General features: G+C 35.9%; 1 protein-coding gene across 5 annotated transcripts in view; it reads left to right on the plus strand.

Annotated features, from left to right (window-relative positions):
* The window catches only part of LOC5565978, a 769,372-nt gene that overhangs the window by 630,986 nt on the left and 114,610 nt on the right, over positions 1 to 23,776 (plus strand). Inside the window, exon 1 of one of the 5 annotated variants that reach the window (XM_021850119.1) lies at positions 11,556 to 12,171. The exons of 1 other annotated variant lie outside the window; for it this stretch is intronic. The gene's annotated coding sequence lies outside the window, so the exon portion shown is untranslated. Of the gene's footprint in view, positions 1 to 11,555; positions 12,172 to 23,776 lie in introns of those variants that run through there. 3 more of the 5 variants (XM_021850118.1, XM_021850121.1, XM_021850120.1) reach the window with 3 other exon arrangements.

The following is a 23,776-nucleotide window of genomic DNA, read 5'->3' on the forward strand; positions in this document are numbered from 1 at the left end:
CCCAACCTAAATAATATGGATCGTGGAAACAAAATCGAGAAGATCAAAATGAGCTACTCATTGAGCCACATGAAATCGTCATTGAGCAAAAAATCTTAAGCAAAATCATGATCAGCATGAAACCCGAACTTTACCGATCTGATCTCCTCAACCTTCTCTCTCTCAATTCACTCTCTTCCCGATGAAATTCTTTTTCAACGCTCTCTTTCACTGTCGCTCTCTCGGGCGTCAATGTCGAACCGAAGTTGTTTTTGTTCACATTCTTCGGCTTTTATTGGAAATTCGATACTTGTGCTCATGGTCAGTGCTCTACTACTTCGAAGAGTCCAACTTTGGCTGCACATAGCCAACCAACATAGTCAACCAACATAGCCAACATGTGCCGGTAGAGCAGTGCAGCGCGGAGTGGAAGTTGTGCCGTGAAGTTCGAGGTTTATGTGTTATGAGTCTTCACATTATCGTTACATCCGTAGGAGGAGAAGGCCGAAGCAGGGGTGTGGAAGAAGAGGAAATTCAACAACGAGCGAACATACGGTGAGACGTCATCTCACATGTTATGTTGCACTGCCTCGCTGCTGGAGGTAGAAGGATCACGAGGGATCGTATGGGAACGGTGCTCATGATGAAGGATTTTTCCGTGGAATTGAAGTTATACTCGAATGATGCTGATACAAAGCGATACCAGACTATTCCTTCCTAAGACGGCTTTCGCATTGGGCAATGAGATTTTGATAGATCTTGATCGCTTATTGCAAATAAGGGAATGACATTGTCACTTACTGTCGCCTCTAAGTATTCGTCGTATCGATTTTCATTTTGGTCGCAATCAGTTTCGTTTCGTCTCAACTAATGGCTCACTGTGGTATAGTGAGTGGTTGAAATTTCAACGTTATAATTGTACTACAGTTTTACTAGAATATCTAGATCAACGGACATCTTCCTCCATTCCTTCAGTACGATGAAATATATGTATTTCCCTTCAAATTCATTGGCGCCATATAAATACAGCCCAAACCAAATGAAGGAAGCACAATTCCTTTTGACCGACCAATCATGACAGCTGCTCAAAGTACAGCGAAAACATCATTATAAAAGGAACCGTTTTCTAAGCCGAACATCACTCACACATTGATTCGCACAAGTTTTTTTCTCAGTCCGTACCGAAGAGAAATTTTGTTTACGTTCTCAATTATATGCGGTCGTTGAGGGAGTTTCGTGAAATTTCGTGATTTATGAAAGTTTAAGGCATGCGATTGAAATAAAATCCTTCAGTAAAGATGAACGAAGGTTTTCCATATTGAAAATAAATGCCCGGCTGATCACACAGTAATCGTAATGTGGCGTGGCTCAGTCGATCGCTAATCAGATTCCGCTCGGTACGTCTTCGTCCATGCGATTTCGGTGAAAAGTGCAAAGTGGATTATTGAACTAATGTTATTTATCGAAAAGCAGTAGTTTTATTGCATTTTTGGAGTATGTACGAGTACACGAACCATAACAGCTTTTACAAAAATACACTTGGAAAATTAATCTAAGTTGCAAGTTTGAATATCCGCCGTAGTGAAACAATTTAAGTTTGATACGACGAATAATAGCACTTACGACGAAGTAGATAAAAACCCTACTCCTACAAGAAACAAGCTGAAAAAATCGGTATAAAAGGCCTTCTTCTAGCATCCTGGCTGTCCTTCTGAAAAACCTTTTTTTGGTTTTGTGAAAACATTTTCGATTGGCACACCGACGTCCATGATCCCAGCCTCATCCCATCAGTTTGCCGCTACATATCTCGTTGCCTGCTATGTACACATTTATGTTGAATTATTGCTCTCTGCCCAAGACCGATCCACAAAAAGAAGGAACAGCACAAAGCACACTTCGCGCAATGTTGTTACGATACGAGTCCGATGTCCATCTTACTTTACTACGGTCAGCCAGCGCAGAGACAACGACGACGACGAAAGCGATCGACTCTCATAATCACCATCTTCCTTCGCGAACCGCGCGACTCTCCAACCCACTGCCTATGCTTACTTTCTTCAGGCGCATTACCCAACTCTCCCGAAGATGATGACTCCGTCGTCGTCGTTGTCGTCGGTAAGGTGTATCGTAAGTCGAAGATCGTTTTGCCGCTCCACGCTTCTCCATCACCACCATCATCTCGCACGTTTTAAGCTTGGCTCATATACATAAGGGTGGACCAGAAAAAAAAATAATGTTTGAAATGTCATGGCGATCAACCCTTTCTCATATTTCCAAAAGGCGTGCATATTTCAAGGGTGTGTTGTTCTATGCAAACATTTGTTATAATAGCTTCCTTTTCTTCTAATACCCAAACGATCTTAATTGGACCATGATTTCTTGCTGAAATCGTCAATTTTGCATTTTCAACAGTCAATATCTCATAAACAAGACGTGCTTTGATATTTTTAGATACGGAAATGGATTCAGTAACCCTTAATTTAGTAAATAGCGGTATTTTGATGCTTAAAACAAAAACTGGTTCCGCAATGTTATTGAAGAATTTACGATACTGATGTCGAAGGATGTTGTTGATCTGTTTATTAGAGTGATGCAAATTTTGAAATGTTGGCTCCCCTATGCTTAAACGATTTATATTATGGTAAATAGCATCCTCCCAAAGTTTGAAATGATTTGGAAGAAATTTGACTGTGCACAAGCCATTTGAAGTTAATATGGAGATGACTATGGAAACGCCAACTTTTTGTGTTCACGTCTCTATCTCTTCGACATAATATTTTATAAAAAGTAAACAACCTCTGCTCATGTGAAATCCTTTCAGCTACAACTTTGCTGAAGACCTCATTTTGATAGGTCTTAAGGATTAATTGCTATTCCTTATTATAAACTAGGTTTGCAGGTTTGCATTTTGCATGCTTAACCCACTGCTCGGCAGGCAAAAGTGGTGCTCCTGGCGGGTAGAATAGATCAAAGTAATCCAGGCTACTATGTTCTACAGCGAAACAGCAGTGTTGCTTTGAAAGTAATTGAATGATCATCTCAGCATGATTTACACTTTGTTATCAATAATAACAAATTATCCTTAAGACCCACCAAAATGTGGTCTTCGGCAAAGTTGGAGCTGGGAAGATTTCAAATGAGTAGAGTTTATTCAATTTTCCATAGATTATTATTTCGAGCGGCTAGAGGACTGAACACAAAAGGTTGGTCTTTTCCATAGTAATTTCCATAGAAACTTCAAATGGCCTGTGCACAACCAAATTTCTTTCAAATCACTTCAAATTTTGGGAGAATGATTTTCATCATAATTGACACCGTTTAAGCATAGGGGGGCAAAAACTTCAAAATTTGCATCAGGCTACTGTTTGTTTAGAGATATAAACCCACTTTGAACATGCAAGCATAAAAATAATATAATTTTCCTAGGATTTGTTCAGTCAGAGTGGACCAAGTACACATAGTTCATCAATAAACCTGTTCTATTAGAGATTTGGAGTATGTTATTTTCATGATTATCACTTCACATTATATTGTTTGAAAGCAACACAAAGATGTGTAGAAATATTGAACTAAAATATTGACGAGTTAAAAAATTACAAAGTGTTAGACTCGAAGCCCATTTGTCTCAAAATATTCAAAATGTCACTAAGTCCACGCTGACTTAACGCCGACCATATATTTGTGGTTAACGATGTTACGCCAATTCACGGTCCATGGCTGTTCCTCTTCAATTCTAAATTCAGCCAAGGCTTGCGATCCTGTTGCACCCAATCAAGCCATCAGCCGGATTTGACGCGATTACAAATTTTGCAGGATTGTTATCCGGTAGTTGGGCAAAATATCCTGTACAGCGCACCCTTCCGGCTTTCTCCTGCTTCTGGATACTGTATTCACCGTAGAGTTTGGCGAGCTCGTAGTTCATTTTTCGTCTCCTTCACGCCGCCGATGATCGTTCTAAGTGCTCGACGTTCGAAAACCCCAAGCGCTTGCAGGTTCACCTCGAATTTAGTCTACGTTTTATGCCCATAGAGGGTCTGTTCCTAAATCACGTGGTCATTTTTTGTGAATTGCAGACCTTCTTTCCCATAATCTCTATCGACCGTAGCATCTTCTTCCCATAGTCGGCACGACTTCAACAGATGATGCGCTTTTGTATTTCTCGTCTAACATTATTGTCAGCCGTTAACAAGGATCCGGGGTAGATGAACTCATTAACCTCTATCTATCGTGCCACTATTTTCCAGGCGAGCCCTATCGCGCTCGTTTCCGCCTATCAGCATTTATGTACTTCGTTTTCTGTTCCTATACCATCCTTACCAGCCTCCTTATGACTCTAGGGTTGTTGGATGGCATCACCATGCCATTCAGGTGTTCTACGTAGCGCTGCTTCCACCTTTCGATCACCTTACTATACGTTTGGACTCGTTGCACGAAGCCTTTTTGGAATGCGTGTAGCTTCTCTTAGAACTTTCACGTTACTTGTGAACGTTGCAGCTGTTCCATTTCTTTTCATTTCGCATCTTACAGGTGACGTTTTTTGTCCTGGAATCCGGAATAAGCGAGTTTTCTGATTTCGTTTTCTTTTATATATCTCCACGATTTGTATATATCTCCACGATTTGTCACGTCCCTTGCTGCAGCATTTCAGACAGCACTGCATCCTTCTCCTACAAAACCTACCTGGATTCCTCGTTGTACCAATAATTATATGTCCTTCTCTCAATGTACCTGATGATGCTCTCGGCTGCGTCGTTGATCACTGCCTCTATGGTACTCCAGTGTCGTGTCCGGAAAGCTTGGCCGTCCCTCACAACACGTCCGTTACTCTCAACAATAACTGATTCTAGCTTTCTGTAAACGATCACTGCTTAGTCGAATTTCCGATTGTCTCTTTATCTCTCTTTGCTTTCACTCTTTCTCTTTGATTTTTTTATGGAATAAAAATTGGATTCTTCTATACCAAATGTCCTCCACCGATGTAAACAAATGCATAGACGAACCTGTCACATGAAAAGGCCTATCACGGGAATCTATTACATTTGGTCGAAAAGGTTTAGCTGTTACAGAAAGCATATGATATTTGGCCGACATTTCGTGGAAAGGATAGTGGTCGAATCTAAATAGTATGAAACCAAAATTTTACGTTTAGTCTGACTATCGTCGAGAGTAGCATTTTGTCACTTATATAAGAGTGAATGAATAATTGAAAGACTTTCAGCCATTTTCCCAACAATTTATTCGCGACTATCAAAGTTTTATATTATATGTTTTATATTGAATTTGATGGACGCTCAACACCTAACATTCACTTCGCCATAAAGGTTTTCCTGAAAGTAATTTTTTTCTCCTTTTTTAATTCTGATTTTTGCATCCAAAAATCTTACCCACGTCCGTACGCTGCAAGACCCAAAATTCAAAGAAAGATTCTGACCACACTCTCCTAATGCTTCCATCAGATGAAGATCAGCAGTTCATTATGAAAAAGGATGACACTTCAAAACATTATGTTCACATCGTTGAGAAATACAATAACTTGATGAGCAGTTTTTCAAACAATGATGATATTTTCAAAGAAAAATAAATTACGCTACTACGTTATCTCACAAACTTGAGAAAAATTAAAAAATAATAATTATTTTTACCAAATGATCTTTCAATAAACCATTTTAAAATAAACAAAAACCGAATTTCCGTTCAACTAAAGCAATACTGAATTGCTGAAGATGCCCTTAAAATTGAAAAGACTTTTACTAGATTCACAAAATTACCGAAACCTCGAAGATCCCTAACGAAATACCAATTATTCTGATTAGAATTTTACAGATTTCCACAGGATTACAGAAGATTTATAACCGAAAGTCCAAACTATCCCGAAAACCTTCCTCGGAATCCCAGTATTTTCATCGAAATCCTAAAATTCCAGAAGAATCCGAGAACAACTTCCAAAATTCTTACGGTTCCTGAACGGATATTGGAATTCCAGAATCCCGAAAAACATTCCTATGGAACAATATATTTTTAACTTCAACTTCAGAATTTCAAAGTAAGTCTTAAGATTCTGAGCGTAGTCCCAGTATCCCACACACTTAGAACCGAAATGTTGGCTTTAGCTTCTCGTGTTGCACGGGTGTTTCCGTAGAGCAGATAACTTCACTTGCATGTTAACGTCTTGATACCGCTGATATTGAAGTTATCCGCTTGATTGCTAAAGGAAAATACATTAGCACCCTGTTGTTTGTACCATTTAAAATCGAATGCAGAACTAAAGCTAAAAGCGCTTTCCACTTCTACATGTTCAAAAGAACTTGTTGTCTAAGTATTTTCCAATGATAATGCAACTGGAAATTTTCGGTGACCAAGACCTTCATTTGCACACATCGATGCGCTGAGTATTCCAATGGAAGCAGAAAACATGAGGATGGAATAAATGACATTCAATTAGCCACATATTTTGATACATGCGATGCTACTTTACATCCAACGCACCACCATCAGCCCCCGGGACGTATACTTGCCGGAAGCCTCTAATCTGCTCAACACAGTCGAGCCTCTCCAGCCAGCGTTCAACAGCCGTCAGCCGTGGTCCTGTGTTTGAGACAGGAACACTCAAACAGTGCGCTTCCTGTAATATTAATCACTTCTAGTTTGTCGTCTGACGGGGGCCAAGATTATCTCTTCCAAAATGTTTATCGTGTTCCCGCTTCTGCAACTACTGTGCCTTTCGCTCAACACATGTCTGTCGTCTCTCTCAAGCAGTTGAATCACTCGTGGTAACCAACGCAGGTCACCCAGCCTTAGAAATCGGCATTAGGATAAGTAGGGTAGAAGCACCGGTTTTGGCCATACGCCAGTTGTAGCCATAGTTGATTATACACCGTTTCACATAGCCAATCAACATGAAATCTTTTGTGTTCAATAGATCACATTCATATGATAGAGCTACATTCATTTACTCGTCCGAGTTGATTCAAAACAAAAGAAAAACAATTGATTTTCCTTATGATTGTGGCCTAATGTGGCCAAGGTACTCCTGATTTGACCACTCTCATAACAAATCAATGTGATTGGCCAATTTAGGAACCAAAGTTAAATCTCTGGCCGAATCTGGCCTATATTAACCAACGAGATTTTCATAGCGAAAAAATGGTTTTAGCTCAGTTTTGCTATTTTATATACATAAAATGGATTGAAAGCTTGCATTTAACATACTTGTAGTATAAACACGGCTTACCATATATTTTTTATTGACATTCTCTCTTAGGCTGTTCAAAACCGGTGCTTTTACCCTATACCGGTGAAATTTTAGCAAGTTCTCGAATGTAGATGATTTGACTTACATCAAGCAGATTACGATGTGCTCTCCAATGAAGCTTGCATCAATCGATTGACAATTCTTCGACTCTATTCGCAGCTTACATGACATGGTCGATACTTTTAGCAATGAAATTCTGCGAATCATCGAACAAAATGTTTCGCTTCAGCGTCCTCCTTTAAAATCAACTTGGACAAATCCTTACTGAAAAAACATAGGGGTTCAGCACTGCGGAAATACAGTCACTTACCACTTTAGGAACAACGCATCGTGCTGGCCAGCAACAAGTAAGCTACAATCGTCTTTCATATACTCGATATGTTGATCGAATTCAACGGAATCTTCGACTGTGTATAAAATGTTTTTGGTCTTTCCTGAAGCCTAAGCGCATAGAAGATGGACTACCGACTGTAATGCACTATGAAGGATGTACTGTGGAGACCGCTGCTGAAATGTGTAACATTTTCGCACAGCATTTCAAGGCTGCTATTTCTGATGTAGAGTTCTCGTCGTCTCAAGTAGCCAAGGCCTTACACAATGCTTCGTCGAAGAGGATCAATTTCGGTTTTTTTGAAATAAGATAAGATCCCGTTCTTGAAACTTTATGAAAGTTTAAGTACTCATCATCACCCAGATCAGATGGAATCCCGTCATGTTTGCTGAAAAGGTGTTCAGCTGCCCTTTTAGTGCCTGATGAAATTGTTCAACTACTCGTTACAACGAGCAGCCTTTCCTGATACGTGAAAAACTTCTCAGCTTTCTCCGATTTTTAAGACAAATGTGACATTGCCAACTACAGAGGGATTATATATTTCAATACTTTTTTAAATAATAGTGAACAATGCTCTTTTCGAATCATACAAGAACTATATCTCTACTGCTCAGCAAAACGGCCAGTGACTATTAATCTTGTTGAGTTTACCTCGCTGTGCATGCGGTCAATGGATGCAGCAAAGCAAGTTGATGTCATCTATATGGATTTTAAATCAGCATTTGATCGTGTGAATCATGCTATTCTCCTTCGAAAATTTTAGAAGTTGGGGATGTCATCAGGCCTCGTTAGATGGTTCGAATCGTATCTTTCTTGCCGGGTCTTTGAAAATGCGGATTGGGGCAGTCCATCCGGATTCTTTAGCTATCTATTCAGAAGGGTCACAGGGAAGCAATCTAGGACCTCTCTTGTTCTCTCTGTTTCTCGGAGAACGAGTCCTCTACGCAGATGACGTGAAGATTTTCATGGTGGTCAACAGCGTTGAAGATTGTTTGGCATTACAGGCGATACTAAATTCTTTCAAATGCTGGAGCAGCCGTAATAACCTTGGGCTCTGCGTGAAGAAATGCAACTCAATCACTTTTAGCAGAAAACGTAATCCAATGCATTTCAATTATTCGTTGTTTGGTCAAACATTAGAACGTAAAAACGAAGTTAGGGATCTCGGTGTGACACTGGATAAGAGCTGATATTCAGGCCGCGCTATGAGCACGTTATTTCTAAAGCAATCAAGCAGTTTGGTTTTATCTCTAAAGTTACAGTAGGTTTCTTGGACACTTTGTGCTTAAAATTATTATATTGTGCCTTAGCTCGTTCAATTTTGGAAACTGCTGTAGTTTGGTACACGTATATAATTGTTAAGGAATATACTGGAATACGATCAACTGTACACATGAGCTGAAGAAAGAAATTAACTACCAATACTTCCGAGAATGCTGTAATCAACACGGTATCCAGCATACTTCCCAGATTCTACGGATGGGATGGAATTGTTGCGACTCAAAACCACCATTCGAACTTCATATGGATCAAGTATTCCAATTCAATGGACCATTTTCCGTTTTCTGCCATTTTACGTTTAGTGCCAAATTTTTAGTGATGTATGTTTTTCAGTTTTTGAAATATATTTTTTTGAAAATAAAAAATCAGTCATTTTTTATCTGCTCACACTGTAGGTTTAAGCGCATTACATTTTTAATTTAAAAAAAATATAACTTTCGAACAGCTCAACCGTTTTCTAATCTTTTTTATGGAATGGAAGCTTGAGATTTCAACTTTTCAGAAAAAATATAGAACTCTGAAAAAGAAAAATATTATATGCATGAAAAAATATAAAAATTTCTTAAAATACTAGATGACTGTGTTACGTAGACGGTCACCTTATGGACTCTTAACAGCAAACTCGTTGTTTTCCTTGAGTAGGCTTCAATTTAGTTTTATCAAGTTTCATGTCGCATGATTTAATTTATTTTACTTACATTTGTTGTCTTCTACGTTAACTGTCCGTCTACTAGTAACAAATGTGTAGTTGTTGTGTACAGTTGTGTTCAGAATAATAGTAGTGAGAGCCGATTTTCATACAAAATGCCCAACTTTGGCATGCTGTAACTTTATTTCCTTATGAGCAATCGGCATGAAATTTTGGCAGTGAACTACAAATATACTCGATTTTATTATCACAAAATTAGAAAATTTTCACACTAGCGGCTAAAAAGTTAAGCACCAGGTGAAATCGCTCAAAATAATAAGAGTTTTAATAATTAAAATATCTGCTGTATTTTAAGTTTTTGATTTTTTCTTTATTCATTGTTTCAACCATTTCCACCCATGCTATAAATGCATAAACAAGCCAATTTTTTATAAAATTGTTGCTCAACAAAAATTTTCCAAACAAAAACTACTATTATTTTGAGCGATTTCACCTAGTGCTTAACTTTTTAGCCGGCAGTGTGAAATTTTCCAAATTTTGTGATAATGAAATTGAGTATATTTTTAATTCACTGCCAAAATTTCATGCCGATTGTCCATAAGGAAACGAAGTAAAAGCTTACCAAAGATAAGCATTTTGTATGAAAATCGGCTTTCACTACTATTATTCTGAACACAACTGTATGTCCCTTTATAGATTAAGTTTTACAATTAGGATCAAATTCATTTTAATAGATTAGAAAATACTTACTTATTACTTTAAGAACAAATTCTATTTTAGCAACTTTAGAATAAACAATTTTAGAATAACGAATTTATTAGATTCAATCTAGCTTAGAGAATCTTCGTGTAGATGTCTGCTATTCGTTTTTAACAATAGATCTCAATTGTCCCCAATCATCCCACATGACGTTTTGTGCTGCACTTGTCAGTTGATCGTCGGTTCGGTTAAACCGATAGCGGTAGCCGATAACGAGGGGTTACAGTGATGTGATCGTTATGAGTGGATGAATGAAAACTCCACTTTTTAATATCCCACTACATAGCAGAAAATGAGTTGCAGGTTTCAACATATAATAGGATCACTCTCCGTTGCCAGTTTAGAGCAATAGGTTAAATGGGTCAACTGACATGATGTAACAACAGAGGTCTGCTTATTCTAGTAAGTCGCAGTTGGACAACAGGTCGTTCTAGCCGTAGTTCTAAGTTAAGGTCAAAATGTAAAAATTAGTGCTGTAAATATTTTCGGTTAATGTGATTAAAATGTAGTCAACTATTCAATGTTATATGCTGTGGGTTAACTACTGTACGGAAAATCATCCAATAATGGTGATAGGACTACAACCCTATGGATATAAGAATAACTCCCTCCCACTATAAGAAATCAGAGGCATATAAAAACCGATTCGTGTTGGGGTAATGACACCGTCCAAACATCAAAGGCCTTCATGATAGCTAGTCCAACAGTGGTAGCTAGTTTTGTTTGCATATAAATATCGACGTCAATATTTCTATTAAGAGAAACAAATTAAAGACAAAGTTCTTGCGTTCTATACAAAAAAACACAACAAAAGAGATCAATTTTTTTTGACTCATTGCGAGCCAATTTCCGCAAGTCAGTTTGAAACAAATTAACTTGCTGCCCAGTGCATTAAAATGGCAAATAGGAAGTTATGAAAGCATTTTTACCAAGCTGTGTTTCAACAAAAACTCTGAAAGCTTCAAAAACTTTGGTTCAAATGACGAAAAAAAATTGATGTTTCTTACGCTTATGAATGATGACAGCACCTACACCACATGTTCCATCTAGGTTATCATTTTGATTAACAGAAGAGTTTGGATGTCTTTTGAGTTTGGATCCAAGTTTCAAATAAGTTTCAGTAAAAACTTCTATTTGTATGCAGTTACCTGTTAAAAAAATGTCATTAATTGATCTTTCGGAACCTCTAGACATGGTTTTGGAAAGATATGTGATAAAGCTATAAATATGTTTATCTCTTATATGTTGTATGATTGCATCATGCTTTTTCAAACATTTATTTTTTTCTGTTACACCCTAATATACATGAATGTCGCTCTCTACCTGCCTTCCTACCCACTTGAAGACACTGCACATGTGTATGCTACGAACGATTCCGAGCTGCTACCACACTACCAATCCTATGCTGCGCTACCGCTGCTGTCTACAGTCAATTTCCGATCCGCTCTCCGGCTATGATGGGCCGCGCTCTCCCTATCTCGCTCTCTGGGCTCTACCCGTACGAATACGCCGTTCCCGGTTTAAGCCAAAACGCCCTCATGCGCCCGAGTCCGAGCTTCGCTCCGCTTGCTTGTGCTGAATCGGATCACGTCAGTTAGTTTCGGGCCGGACTATGATGCGCGCGTTACTCTTCTACGTCCCATCATCGGTATAACGAGTTTTGAAACGGGGACCGCGACTTCGACGACGACGAAGACGTTCACAGCCTGTAGAGAGTGACCAAACCGTCGACGGTAAGAGGAGGACACCATCAGCGCGACCGTCGGAAACCCCGCTGGATTAGATTGTGTGTTTCGTGAGCTGCTCGGGGGTAAAGTGAATGGCGCTGTTTGTAATCCACTGCTCCGTAATCGTGGATTCCGTTATCAGTGAAATTGAAGACAGCCTCTGCTGAAGTCTGGAGTAGCGGCTTAACTGAATGTTTGTCATTTCTCGGAGCACAGTTCGTGTTCTATTCCAATAAGTGATTTTCATTCGATAGTGGTGCAATCGAGTTGGGAGCTAAATTGATGAATTTGATTCCTAAATACTTGTGAAAGAGGAAAGAAGGGGACTTTCCTTCGCGGATGGCGAAGATCTGGTGTTCCGCACCGTCGACGACGTATACGAAAAAAAAAACGATCAGCGAACCAACAAATCATCCAACGGATGACCAGAGTCAACGGCGGCGCGCAAACTGCTCAGTGAAGTGTGGCAAATATGAATGGAAAAGTGCGTTTCATTTTCTCCTAATTTTCTCGAGCCGCGCGAAACTCACCAACTGTTGCACAGTGGGATGAGGTGGATTGGGTGGTGGGCAAAAGTTGCTAATGGTTTTCGAAGTGTACGGAAAGTGGAGTTTTATGATCTTGCATGATAAAAACGTGAGTCGAAATTTCATGGAAAGTTGATCACCGACCAAAATATATGACTCCGATATTCTGACAATATTTTACTTGGAACAATATGAGTTCGGAGATGAATAGAGTTCATTATTTACGTTGATTGCCCTAAACCTTGATGACACAAGATTCAATTGATGCTATCGTTGAAATCGAATATCACCGAAAGAGCCGCAGTAGAAAACGCGCAGATATTCAGCAAGACAAAGCTGAGGGTTGTGAGTTCGAATCACAATTGTCGTAGATCTATTCGTAAACGAAATTTTCCCATGAGAATATGAAATACAGCAAACATGGGATTGACATGTAATTATAGACAGTCAAGGAGTCCATTTGGTTGAGGAACACATTCAAAAACTCAACAAGCAATATCTCAAGGATATTTCCGGAAAATTCCGGCTATTCGTAAGATTTATATGGAGAATTGGCGATTCCAAACAAACTTGTGTAATAATTGCTGTAACATTTCCTGATGAAAACTCTCAATCCACTTGATCTATGACATTTGGTCGGTGTTCAGACAAACTGGATCAAGTGTTTTTAATGGTTTCAGTAAACCGTACCCCAGCTGGGGTACATTCGTACAGCTAGACATTCGGAATATCAAAATCTTTGCATTGTTTGCTGTAATAATGGAGCTCATATATTTGATGATGCATCTGTATGAAAAGAGCATCGGAACCATCAATATGGATGGAGCCTTCAGTGAATCTTTAGATCGCCAAAATATCCTCTAGTCCGTTCTGTCTGAAAACCAATCATTTGGTCGAATGACGTTTCGTCGAAAGTACATTTGGTCGAATGGATATTTCGTCGAATGGACATTTGGTCGAAAAGAATTAAATTGATTTTAAAAATGTATGACATTTGATTGAAAGGACATTTAGTAGAGAATTTAGTCAAATACGGATTTTTCGGATTATTGGAAAAAAAATCACATTTCACTACAGTGATTGAGTGATTGAAAACGGGGAGTGCGAATATGGTACAAAATGACAGAGTGCAAGAAGTCAGCTTTGTTGTACTTCTGAAACTTCTTGAATGAACCTCAAGCCTTCATTATGCGACGAGCTATATTTCGGAAATCCAGTTAATTAGACTCTCCCACAACATCGATTGACTCCTTGCGTTTTTGACGTTTCCTGCTGACATTTTTCTCATTCAGGCTTATTCTGCCATTTGGATGAATCGCGACGAGCAGATGTTATAAAGAAGAAGTCAACTGCTGTCACCTCAGTCGACTCAACTCTACTAACCCGATACACAGAATAAACTTGACTATCTTGTTAGATGATTTTGATTGAATTATTAATGAACTTATTATCAATTGATGCCATCGACTTCGTCATCAAAGCCTCGAGGATTGTAGTATAACTGACCAAATAGTTTTATGCCCAGCCATTTCATGTCTGGTTCCCAGATTTAAAATTATCAAGCTCAAAGAATGGGATTTTAGACCTAAAACTCAAAAATATTGCTATAAATCTAACTGAATGCTGTAATTGAATAAAGACCAGCAGTTATGTTTAGAGAACGATGACATTTTTAAAGAATACTAAATTCTATGGAACTTGAAACTTTAACAACTAAGCAACGAATGTATTTGCAAGGCATTTTTTTCCAACATTGATGATATTCTGGATAGTTAATAAATTCAACATATCTTTATGATCCCAATGTTGAATTATTATAGTTTAAAGAAAATTTATATAAGCTTAATATTTTGATTAACAAAGAAGAACTATTTCTATAGCATTTGACACAATTTCCTTTAGCGTTCTACAAAATTTTGTGAACGAAAAAAGACTCGTCTTTGAATCCAAACACGGCTGAAGAATAAAAAAATTGACAAGAATAATTAAAACTATATAGACCGTAGCATATATTCTAACCACGCTGTAAATCGAATGTAATTTCATACTGATAGACTAATTATTGAATTCTTAAGATCCAATTTCAATCCATTGTGAAAAACTGTCTTGTTCTATATCTGTTGGACAAAATAATTTCCCAATAAACCATTACAAAATAATTTTCCAACCAAATGTCCGGTTGACAAAATTTCATTTGACAAGACGTTCCAAAGGCATTCAACCAAATGTCCGTTCGACCAAATGTACTTTCTAATAAATGTCATTCGACCAAACGTCATTCGACCAAATGTCCCAAAACTCTTTTAAAGAGTCTGTGGAGAATTCACTTGAGAAGAAAAATCTTTAGTTGTATAGGAGCTTAGGGAAAGTGTTCCAGTTATGGTCATAGTGGTTCCCTATTTGGCCATATGTGAAATTTTTAAAGCTTCAACATTTTAAATCTTTTTGAATGTTTTAACATCAAGATATACCTTAAATTTAACTACTACAACACACCAAAATTTTCAAAACGTGAAGACATTAAAGTAATCACGTATGGCGAAATAGGGAACCACTATGTCCATAACTGGTACACTTTCCCTATCTGGTGATTTTTCCGTGAAATTTACTATGATTTCATCCAAAATTTTAATTAGAGCTTTTTTAGAATTTTTATCAGAGATAATTCCATAATTTTTGAGGAATTCTCACAGGAATTTCTTCATAAATTCAGCCTTTTTTATCCTTGGCGTCCTTTCTAACATTTTCTTCAAACATTTCTGAATATATATTTGATTAAATTACGTACCAATAAATCATAAATTCTTCGAAAAATAGCTTTAGAAAATTACTTAATATTATTCTTCATTTAATCTCCTAAGATTTTTAAGAAAATTTTCCAAATACTTTTCCAGCAATTCTTCCAGGGGATTACACCAGATATCATCGAAATCCAGATATTGATGAAATAGTTGAAAAGCATCCCGGCGAAGTTTCTAAAGGAAACCTTAAAACAATATCTAATAAAACAACTGTAGAAGAAAAAGACTGAAAGGATCTATGAAGGTTTTTATGATATTATGAAGAAGTCTGGAAACTTTTTCCACATAAATTGTTGGACTAGTTATCAGAAAAATCAAAACCCTGGATAATAGTATTGTTTTTAAGGTATCCCTGCAAAACTGCTGGCAAAGTCTCTGAAGCAACTTGTTTAGAAACTACAAAAGCGTTTCCTAATAGAAGCCTTAGATAATCTTTGAAAAATATATGGAGAATTCACTCGTTGAATTGCGTGACAAATCTTTGGAAAACACTGCAACTCTTAAGATGAAAAATTCCTGGAGAAAATCCCTGAAAATACTGCATGAGAAATTTATGAACAATTTCTTTTCCAGTAATCTCAGAAGAACTTATGTACGTGTCCTTAAACGATAATTCTGCTTCTTTTCCCCGAACGGATCATTTCCCCGGATGTCATTTCTCAGAATTCCAGTTCCCAAAATGACACTTTTCCCCGAAGAACCAAACGTCTTAAAAAGGTACAAGAATAGTCTTCAGTGACAGGCGGTGACCTATTAAAAAAAGAGTCACGACTAAACACAAATTGCCAGAAAATGCCAAAGACTCGAGAAACTCAATAGAACCGCCAATCGAATAAAAAAGGAAGCTCGTTTATTTATTTATTTATTTATTTATTTTTACTAAAATTTTGAAAGAGGGAAAAACCCCTTTGAGTGATTTTCATTGAAAATCTTTCTCAAAGAGGCACAAAACCTCTTTATCTTTTCGGTAAACATTATAAATCAAACTTAAAACTAAAGGCTCACACGGTAGTAAACCATAACAGAGCCATAATCTTGAAAAATAACAATCAGCATCAAATTAGGAGTGCCATCGAAAGCCTGTGAGGGAGAGAATCAAAATGGAATCCAACGTGACATCAGTGAGGGAGAGAACCAGAATCGAATGCAATGTGACATCTGAAAATAAAAGTAAAAAAAAACACAAAGAGTATCAAACCAAATATGAGCTCTCATTTATAAACTGAAACAAAAGTTTCATTATAGGATACCATTTTGTACCAAGTATATCACGTACAGATACAGGAATAGGTTGACCCAGATTTACTATATTGTTGAAAAATTTATTTCTTTGAGAAATGAATTTGTGACACTGAAATACAATATGATCGATGTCTTCATAAAAATCCCCACAATCACATAAATTGGAATCTTTTATGTTGATGCGATACAAATGACTATTACAAATATAATGATTTGACATTAATCTCGAAAAAGAACAAATAAAATTTCTACTTGCTGGCATATTTTTGAACCACGGAAAATAATTTACTTTAGGCAAAATAGAATGACACCATCGTCCTTTATCGCTTGAATTCCAACACGTTTGCCAATCCAAAAGAGATTTTGCTTTCAATTTTGGATAAAATTCAGATGGAAATATGTTACGATTATAAATAATTCCATGATGAACACCAAATTTAGCTAACGTATCTGCCTGTTCATTCCCATAAATTTTACAATGAGCAGGAATCCAAACAAATTTAATGATAAATCCTCGAGATTTAAGTTCAAATAATAATCTTTTCATCATTAATATAATATGATGAGTTTTAAAATTGAAATTAATTGTACTCAAAGCCTGGAGACAACTCAAACTATCAGAACAAACAATATATATATTTGGAGTACAATCTTTAATCAAGTTACACGCAAAATAAAGAGCAATCAATTCTGCTGAGAAAACAGAACAAGGAGATTGCAATTTAAAAAAATGACCAGAATATAAATTGTGAACGCCAAAACCTGCAATATCTTCAATCAATGAACCATCAGTATAATAAAATTGTGCGGGAGTAATTCCATTGAATTTACGCTCGAATAAAATATTAGCAAAATGAGAATGGTGATATTTTGGAATTTGTTTTAATTCATAAAATAGAGACAAGTCAATTAATGGTTCGTATGAATGAGTGGAAATTTTGGAATTATAAAAAGCATTTGTAGGAATTGGTTCAATATTTTGTGTAGAGCAATGAACAAAGGAATATAACATTCTGCTCGTAGGATTTATATCAAATAAAGATTTCAAAATATCAATGAGAGGATGATTGTTTGAAAAACAATTCATCACAAATTTGCAATTTAATTCTTGAAAACGAATCTTTAGTGGTACTATACCAGCAAGAACTTCTATTGATTGAGTATGTGTTGAATTCATAAGTTTCAAACAAATTCTCAAGCAACGAAATTGTATTTTTTCAAGTTTGACAAAATATGTACGTGCAGCGCTCCCAAATGTAAAACAACCATATTCCATTACTGAACGAATAGTAGTTTTGTAAAGTGTAATTAAATCAGACGGATTTGCGCCCCACCAAGTACCTGTAATTGTACGAACAAAGTTTATTCTTTTTGAACATATTTTTTGAATATATTTAATATGAGCATTCCATTTCAGTTTAAAATCAAACCAAATACCAAGATATTTATATTCATCAACTTGTTCTATTTCAATATCATTTAGATATAAATGAATTATAGAAGTCGTATATTTTCTCGAAAATATTATGTATTTTGTTTTTAGAACAGAAAAAGAAAAACCATTTTCATGAGCCCACATATCAATATTGTTTAGGGCACATTGCATGAAATGTCTAATAATCTCTCTATTTTTACCACTGATAAAAATTACATTATCATCAGCAAATTGTAATAAATAACATCCATTAGGAATAATCGAAGCAATGTCACTTGTGAATAAATTATACAAGAAAGGACTTAAACAAGATCCCTGTGGTAGACCGAAATAACTATAACGAGTTATTTTGGATTTTCCATTATGATAAAAATTCATGATTTTGAAAGAAAATAAATTACATATAAAATTGGATATTAAATTTGGAACTTAATTATGCATTTTATTGTATAATAAATCAATTAAAACAGAATCATAAGCTCCAGAAACATCCAGGAATGTTGACACAACATCCTGCTTTTTATTGAATGAAAGCTGGATTTGTGAAGCCAAAAGTGCAATACAATCACGAGTACTTCGACCTTTTCTAAATCCAAATTGAGAAGATGAAAAAATTTCATTGTCCTCAGCCCATAATTCAAGGCGATTTAAAATCATACGTTCTAATAATTTTCGCATACATGACAATAAACTGATAGGTCTTCTACTATCAGCGAATGCAGGATCTCTACCAGGTTTGACAATATTAATAACTTTAATGAAACGCCATTCAAAAGGAATAATATTTTGACTGAAGAATGCATTATATATCGAAAGTAAATGAAGTTTTCCTTCATATGGTAAATTATTAAGTACAATAAATTTAATGTTGTCAATACCTGGAGCAGTATTTTTGGTTATTGATAAAGCCATGTCAAATTCAGCTAATGAAAATGGACTACAAAGTTCAGGAAAGTAATTGATTGAATTAGTTTTGTAATTAATGAACGGAGGAACAAAATCAGGACAAATTTTTGAAGAAAAATCATCCATCCATTGTTCTGAATATTCTAAAATAGTAGGTGGAGAAGCATTATAATTTCTTAAATTACGAGCTACGGACCATAAAGTTGACAACGAAGTCTCTTTGTCCAAATTTTCGACAAAGTTTTTCCAATAATTCCTCTTTTTAAATTTAGTAAGTCTGGTAAACTGTGCTTCCGCTTTGCAATATAAAAAGTAATCGTTTCTGGAGCCTGATCTGCGAAATAGTTTGAAGGCTTTCGATTTGTTTTTTAAAGAAATGGAACACTCATTATCCCACCAAAACGAAGGACGATTTTTTTTATAAGTATTTAAAGAAAGTTTATTATATTGTGATTTTTGCAAACAATCAATTAACAATTTTGAAAAATTATTGTAATTATCAATTGGAGTATCTGAATTGACAATATTGATTAATGAAATGGAAACAAGATCAGAAAATTTGATCCAATTAATATTTTTACAAAGATCGGGAATAAAAGTTTCATAAAATATATCAGTGTCATCAGAAGTTTGCATTTTAATTAAAATTGGTAAATGATCACTGCCATTTGGATCATCAATAGTTTTCCAAAATGATTGTAATGATAAATTGTTTGAACACAAAGACAAATCAACACAGGAATGATTATTAGGCGGCACAGCAATCCTAGTAATCGATCCATCATTAAGAATGTTCAAATTCAAATCATCAATCAAATCCATGATTAATGAACCTCTACCATCAGTTTTTTCACTACCCCAGGCAAAATTATGCGCATTAAAATCTCCTAATATATAAAATGGAGGTGGAATTTCATTCAAGATACTTTTAATTTCTGACAAACTAAAACTTGCATTTGGAGGGATATAAAAACATATAATGGAAAACTCATGTGATTCCTTTCTAATCGTAACAGCAACATATTCTATTTGCGTTTCAAAGGATACATTTAAATATTTAAATTGAATATTGTCGCGAACTCCAATTAAAACTCCGCCAAATGATGTATCTCTATCTTTTCGAATAATATTATAATTAGAGATACGAAAAAATCTAGCTGAACTTAGCCATGTTTCATTCAAACAAAACACATCTACATCGAAATTAGTCAATAAAACTTTTAATCTATCAGTTTTAGGAACAACACTTCGACAATTCCATTGTAAAATATGCAATTTCTTGGAATTGTTTGAAGCCATTAAGACGTGAATAGAGAGGAAAAGAGGGGTACAAACGAATTTAATTTATCTAAAAGGGTAGCCAAAAATGGTAATACAAATTGAATGATTTTTTTCCAAAAATCACTTAATCCCAAAAAATCCACAATTTCTTCCAAAATTTTCAAAATAGAATTATGAGAGCTTTCAGTTTTTTTCTCACTAGAAAAATTGTTCGATTTTTGATCATTTCTGTTGAATGTTTGTTCAGAGTCAATTCTTTGAAAGCCGGGAATATTATTAGAAGGAACTGATGCACTAAGGGGAGGGAAATTCGTATTATAAGATGTTGATGGTTGAGGTTCAAATAAATTATTATGGGCATTTAAAGATTTATTTGAAATTAGTTTTCTTTTGTTTGGAGGTTTATATGCATAATTATTCAAGTTTTCTGATGATTCAATAACATCATCATTTGGTAAAATCTCAAATGTATTGGAAGTTGCAAAATTATCAGAGGTTTTCATTATTTCAGCATAGGATAAAATATTTTTATGTTTAATTTTTTGATTAAATTTTGATTGATGATCAATATAAACAGCACATTCTTTCAATGAATTGTGCTTTTGTTTACAATAAACACACAAATCTGAAGTTTTGTTGCAATCAGAAGATAAATGAGCTTCCCCACATTTTGAACACTTCTGTTTGTTCGAGCAAAAACTAGAAGTGTGTCCAAAAAGAAGACATTTGTCACAATGCATGAGCTTCGGATAATAAAGTCTCACGCTAAATTTTACATTATCAACCATTACGTAATCTGGAAGCACGGAACCAGAGAACGTAATTTTGATACAGTTTGAATGAACATATTTTGAGTCATTCCCAACAAATAATAATTTTGATAAGCGAACACAATCCAAAACCTTAACAGGGGAAATGGACTTGTTCTTAAAAATTCCTGAACCATGTGTTCTGATATCTTCGCAGTCTAAAGATTCGTCGTAAATGATTCCATTGATTTCACATGCATCATAAGGAGCATAAACGCGATAGGAATTGAAAAACAATTTGGATTCCAGAAGAGCGTTAGCCTCTTCTCTTGATCCAAAAATGATTCTTAACTTATCTAGTGAAATTTTTTTGATTTCTTTCACTGATTTGTATAATTTATAAATCTCAGATGAGATCAAAAGAACATTTATGGGTTTTTCTTTTTTGCGGAAAAATACCACAAATGGTCCAGGAAAACTTGACGGATAAACCTTTACTCGAAAAGGTTTGGTCAATGAAGAGGATTCATGATTCTGAACATTTTCTTTGGATCCCCCCTCTCCCTCATCAGTTTCCATAATGGAAACTCAAAAATGGAAAAAGGTCAATACTCTTCTTTGGAATAAGATTGAGAGAAAAAGAAATAAATAAAAATGATACTTAACAATCTTCAAATTAACGGAACCGCAACGCAAATAACAGCGAACTTGAATGAACGATGAAATTCTATGGAATATTGAACGAACCACAATTCTTGAATGAAACAATCCTAGTGAACAGCAACTCTTGAAACAAGCAATCCAAGTAAACAGCAACTCTTGAATCGAATCTCCAACGAAAATCCAACAATCAAAGCCTCGGTTGTAATTAGAATCTGAAAAAGACGAAAAAAATTGACAAGCGAAGAAAAAACCGTTTCACCTGGTCAAGGCCTACTTACCGAGTATGAAAAGGAAGCTCGTTTACCACCCCGAAATGTAAGAAGTCACGACAGATATTGGAGCCGAAAACTTGTCGGGCAAATAGGCTATAGTTGGATGCTTTCGACTGTTTTAAGTTGCACCGGGTATTTTCTTAGCGGCTTTCAGTCTCAACGGCACTCAGAAACAAAATATTTCTTCTACGCCCAACGTTTCGATTGTATTTCAATCTTTTTCAAGTACAAATTGGACATCGTTTCACTGCTTCTTACAGAAAATGTTGTTCTCTGTCTGGTTTTCGTTGTTTGTGATTGGAGTCAAGTTTTTGTTCTTTATCAAATTGCTGAAACATATTAAAAACACAGACAAGTTTTACCATTCAAATTTTGCAACACTGAAGACATTGACTAACTATTTAACTGGTTTACAAAAGAAAACTGATAGTTTAAGAACGACATATGCAGAAATTTTGCAAGCACTCAAAGCAAAAACCAAAAAAAAAATGTGTAGACAGACAGATAATAAAATAAAATCAATCAATACTAACGAAAATGATATTGACACTAAATAGACTATTTAATCCCACTTGACTTGCATACAATATTAGACACCCATCTTAACTTTTTTGTAAGTAGCAGTGCTTTCTTGTCCAAAATTTTCATTTAGAACCCTTGAAAAAGATTGAATACACAATCGAAACGTTGCACACTTGCCCACAGCTGGCCGAAAGTAAAAAAGTGATGTTTGCAAATTCCTTCTCGAATATTTTATTTCGATTTCTTCAGTATTTAATAATAATTCTCCAAAGTTTCAGATCGATCGGTGTATATTTCGATTTCTGCAGCATTAAACCTGGAGAGATGTCAGCTGATTTTTTTCAAATTTTGAGAAGGTTGTTCTATAGAAATTGCAGTATCTGTATTCAATCATTACCAAATCTTTCTCAACCGGTCTCATTCGAAAGAATATACCTTATTCTTTGTTTTGAAGATGTTCCGAACCATATTTGTCATGTTAACCATTTGACAAAGTCAAGAAGTGTATAACATAACACTCCTTGGAAAATAAGTTATTTTTTCAAAGGTAGTGTAAGATATCCAGGAAACGCTCTAAAATGATCATTTACCCCTCAATATGTGGCAAATATTCCCTACCATTTGATGTACTGCGTCTTCAACTGCGCTTTTTCGCGCCAAGATAAGCAGAATATTTTAAGTAATATTACAAATCGGATCTATAGACCACCATCATGCAAAACCATGCTGAAGGTGTCTGGGTTCGAATCCCGGTCGGTCCAGGATCTTTTCGTAAAGGAAATTTCCTTGGCTTTCCTGGGCATAAAGTATATAATGGCAACTTTGGCAAAGAAAGCTCTCAGTCAATAACTGTGGAAGTGCTCATAAGAACACTACGCTGAGAAGTAGGCTCTGTCCCAGTGGGGACGATAATGCCAAGAAAAAAAATCGAAATCATTCAACTGAATACAGTGAATTATAGTTGGAAAAGTTTTGTTCAAAATTTGCTCGATCTTCTTTGCATTTTTGTAAGATTTTTGTAGTTTGTTCAGTACTGAAGCTTTCAGATGGAAGCTTCATCCTGGTCGCCACATGTCCTTCTTATCACATTACATGGCGATCATGACAGAAACAAGCATTAATTCACATTTTACTTTAACCGTCTCGAGCAAAGGGCTTCTCAATTTTCTTCTCCAACACAGCTCGCACTTTCCCACCCATCGTATTATCCGCGTGTTCACGCGCGTCATAAATTGACGAATTCGATTTCCCCTTCGATACAATGCTTTTCACTCAAATCCAACCAATTAGCGCAATTTTTGTTGCATCCATTTCCCTCTCATTACGTCGATCTTCTACGGAAAACAAATCGGACTACCACTGCAATCAATCAACGAAACAGCAGCAGCAATATTAGTGAC

This window comes from Aedes aegypti, chromosome 3, assembly GCF_002204515.2.
Source record: "Aedes aegypti strain LVP_AGWG chromosome 3, AaegL5.0 Primary Assembly, whole genome shotgun sequence".
In the NCBI taxonomy this organism is placed as follows: Eukaryota; Metazoa; Arthropoda; class Insecta; order Diptera; family Culicidae; genus Aedes; species Aedes aegypti.